The following is a 4424-nucleotide window of genomic DNA, read 5'->3' on the forward strand; positions in this document are numbered from 1 at the left end:
AGTGTTTACAGATTCCACACTGCCTTACAGGAATTTGGATGTGGAAATCTGAAGTTCGGGCCTCCTGGAGACAGACATATGGAGGCATAGAGTGAGAGCTCTATGACGGAGACACTTCTTGAACCAGCCTGTATAGCTGATGACCCTGTCTCCAGGGAGCAGAAATATCTCAGCCTGGAGAGACCAGCTGTAGGTGGTGTGTATACGAAAGAAATACAACTCCTACATAGCTCTGGGAGTTAAGAAACTCAAATTTTAATTTTGGAAAAGGTATCAGCAGTGGAGGTGGGCAAGGAACCTCCCAGGAAGGACACTAGACATCATCGAGGTACAATTGGGTGATGTGCATCTCACAGATGGAAGAGAGAGATTCCAGAAAGAAGGGAAGGAAGACTAAGGAAGCTCAGAGGGCATTAGTGTGAGAACAAGTCATCAAAATCAGTAGAATAGGAATGAAAAATATGCATCGCCTTATTACAGACTCAGACCCAAAGATTTACAGAAGCCTACATATTTCATAAAATCATCCCATTTTTTAATTTCTGAAAACTAATCAAGCCGAGGAATGGTGAGCTATATCATGCTCTGATAGATTTTTTAAAAAACTAAATGAAATAAATGTTTGGAAAACAAATTTCTATTAATATAGGGAGTGATTCATAACAAAAATACTGAAAGACCAGGAGAAGGTTTTTCAAAGTTCAGAGGAAAAGACCGTGCAAATTCAGAGCCACGAGTCCCCGTTTGCAAATCTGATGCAAGTGAGCAAGACGGTACCCTAGGATGTCACAACTGACTCTGGAAATGAACACAGAGCTGGAGGCTCTGGCCAGGTCCCACTGACATTTAGTTAGTTCTTTGAATAAGACCCACTTCACCCTTTCAATCGTTCCCTCCATAACCATTTAATAAAGACTTTCCATGTACCAGGCTCTTGGCCAGATTTAATGTCATCGTTTCCCAGTGCTCTGATGTTGTAATTTGCCACAAGTATGAGAAAGGTTTTTAAAGTGTGTAAAAAATACGTTTCCCAACTCCCCTTGCATACTTAGTCCCCCTTCCTGCAAAAGCAGATTTATTTTCACGATACTATGTTCCCACGTCTCTTGTAAAACCCTTTTATTCCATAGGAAGCTGCTTAGTGCTCTGGGTCTATCTTCCCACTGGTCTCTGAGCATTGTTGGAAGGGCAACATTCACCCTCGTATCTGTAGTCCTTAGGGGTGTCTTGCACACCTTAAGCACTCTCCCTTTGGTAATATTCAGCTCTGCCCACAGGCCTGTCACTCTTGAACTGGATATAGCAATACATCCTGCTTTGCAGAGTTGTAATGAGAATCAAGCAAGAGTCACCCGGCCGTGCTTGGCACAGGCAGGGACTTGTGGGGACACGGCTTCTGAGCATTTAGCCTTCCTTCTCCTGCAGCAGCACTTCATCTCCTTTTGGGAAATCATCTTTACAGGCTTAGGCCATGGGATGTAAGTGCTGGGTCTATCCGCTCCTTTCCCCAACCTTGCTTTCTAGGGTTGGACATGCCAAAAGCCACATCAGTTAAAACCAGTGGACATTTCCCTGGGCCCTTTGCTGAAACCAGTGGGGGAAAGGCTGTCTGTTCTTCTGCAGTCACTAAGTGAATTAGATATTAAGCTTTGAGCTGTGGGAATTGTCCACATGAGTAAGCAGCCTGCGAACATGCTATTTCTAAGGTTTCCTAAAAGGCCATTAATTGTAAGACAGGCCACTTTTTTATGTACCAGTGAGATTAAAGAAATGCAAGAAGAAATTATAAGTTGTATCTTGATTTCAGACATGAAAAAGAGAGGGAAAATGTGCATTTTAAAATTGATGCTTTCAACGTTGCGTGGAGTCCCCCACACCAGCCCGCCACCGCGCCGCCCTTGTCCCCGGGCTCGCCCTTGTCCCCGGCAGCCGCGAAAGGGTGCAGAAGATGTGGGAGCCGGCGGCCACATGCACACAACTTCCGCTGGGATCGTCGTCGGGGGCTGCCCTCCCACTCCGGCGACGCCAGCCTGCGTAGGTACTTCGAGGTCTTCGGGGAGATCGAAGGGATGGTGTCATCATCGACCCGCAGACGGGCAAGTCCCGGGGCTACGGATCTGTCACCATGGCTGACCGGGCTGCTGCCAAAAGGGCCTGCAAGGATCCCAACTGCATCATTGATGGCAGAAAGGCCAACGTGAATGTGACACACTTAGGAGCAAAACCAAGGATCGTGCAACCAGGTTTTGCCTTCGGTGTTCAACGACTTCATCCAGCTCGTAGACAAAGACCTTTCGGGATCCCTGCGCACGTGTCTACAGCAGGCTTTTGTGCAGTCTGGAGCGCTCATGGCCCACGTGCAACCGACAGCAGCTGCGGCCTCCACCACCTTGCTTAGGTCGCACTGGACCTGCACATGCACCATGCTCTGCAGCAGCTGCCACCGCCGCCGCCACATTTGGCCAGCATCAGCTTCAGCAGATGCAAACAGACCGAATGCAATAGGCCAGCCATCTGACCAAACTTGAATTGTTTTCTCTTTCCCTCCCAATTTCCCAATTTTTAGTACCTGGTAAGAGACTTAACATTGACTTAACAGCTTTAAAAAAATGCTATTTTGAAGCCGAGTTGCTATTTTTTTAATACTCCAGGTAGTGTTCGGTGAGGATGAGGGGAATGGGTGTAGTCTTGGAAATCAATCCCAAAGAGCCTGGGTGAATCAAAGGCCGCTAGGAAATGAGGGCAGGAGTAACAATGGAACTTCATTTTTGCAAAGGGATTTTTAGTTTTGCTATTATAGTATCAGGGAAGCAAACTGCCTTTTACAAGTTAGAAAAGGATCTTTGAATCTAGTTGAACCAGGAAATTCAGAGTGAGCAGTATGTACCTTGAATTGCATTTAAAAGCAGATGTTGACAAACATAATGGTGAAAGCACTGACCGTCATTTTTAGCAGCCACTATGGCCTATAGAACTTTTTTCAAGGAAGAAGGTAATGTTCTTATTATCTCAAACATGGGCATCGAACAGTCATTCTAGGAGTGTGGCAGTGGGTGAAATGGTAGACAGGCGCCAAAGCTGTGTGTCTTCTCACCTGTCCTGTGGACGAGTTGGACTGTGGACGAGTGATGTGGAATGAACGGGCACAACAGCTGTCCAGATGATCAGTAACACAGTTCTGGAAGGAACACATCACTTCTGCTTGTTTGCTGAGCCTGTCACATTCTAATCTCTCTCCCCGTCCTGTTTCAGTTTTGGGAAACTTGTATCTGCTGGTGTCAGCAATTCTGATTCTGAAATAGGATCAGAATTTTTATCACAACAGCCTTCTCTTTCTATTCGTTGCGTCACCTTGTGGCTCATGAATAAAGGCAGGCAAAGTTTGCAGACTCTAAACCCTTAAGAACTGTCTTAAGGACATTTATTTATCTCTTTTCCCTTTTTAAATAATTTTATACTTTTTAGTATCTATTCATAGTCATATTTAAAACTATTGATTAGTGATGACAGTACGCGAGACAACAAGGTTGCTGAGATTATAATTCCTCAAAGGTTAATGATAATGTTGTTTATACCTGTGCCTTAATAGTAATGCTATTTAAGATACTTATTTTTAAGTTTTACTATGCTACACTCTAAAGAAACAAATGTTAGATGTGACACTGTAAAATTATGTGTTCATCTCATGGCATAAATTATTTAGTAGGTCTAGATGTAGCATATTAAATATTAACCTATTCAACTAAAGATGTTGACTTGCATTTATTTAAATTCATGTGTGCACTGTATAAGACAGTACTCTTACATGAACACATTTTGGTTTATCTTAGTTTTTAGATTTTTTTTAAACAAGGTATTTTGCAAGTTTCATGCTTCCTTCTCTGATTTTTCCTTGAGTAGATCTCATTTATCAGTAATTCATTAATTAAACACTATTCTTATGTAGTTTTTAAATGCTGCTTTACATTTTTCTTCTGAAACTGCCGTACTTGCAATTTTTATTCTTCGAACTAAATTGAATACTATTTTAAACTGGATTTTTTTACTTGGCTTTTTTTTATTGGATTTTTATACTTGAACAATTTCATACAAGGGAAGACAGGTTAGCATTTTTATGGACTTTCTCCATTATAGCTGGATTTACTTTAAGTATTCCCAAACTAGACAGTGTTATGTAACGTAGACATGACTCCTGTGAAAATTATTTATTCATTGTGTATATTGCTTTATAACATTTCAGATCTTCTAATCTATTCACTTGTATTAAATATCATTTTAAAAAATAAATAAAAAATAAAATAAAATTGATGGGTTTTTTTGGAAACTAAATAAATAAGTAAAGTTGATGAAATATGATAAAACCAGTACAAAAGAGAAAGAGATCGAGACATATCAAATCTTTTTTTTTTTTTTTTTTTTTTTTT

At 41.5% G+C, this 4424-nt stretch overlaps 1 pseudogene; it reads left to right on the forward strand.

The window, feature by feature from the left end:
• The first annotated feature begins 102 nt into the window (after nucleotides 1–102).
• On the forward strand, nucleotides 103–2505 carry LOC103592506 (annotated as a pseudogene).
• The last annotated feature ends 1919 nt before the right edge of the window (nucleotides 2506–4424 follow it).

The sequence above is a fragment of the Galeopterus variegatus genome, unplaced genomic scaffold, assembly GCF_000696425.1.
Source record: "Galeopterus variegatus unplaced genomic scaffold, G_variegatus-3.0.2 Scaffold1162, whole genome shotgun sequence".
Lineage (NCBI taxonomy): Eukaryota > Metazoa > Chordata > Mammalia > Dermoptera > Cynocephalidae > Galeopterus > Galeopterus variegatus.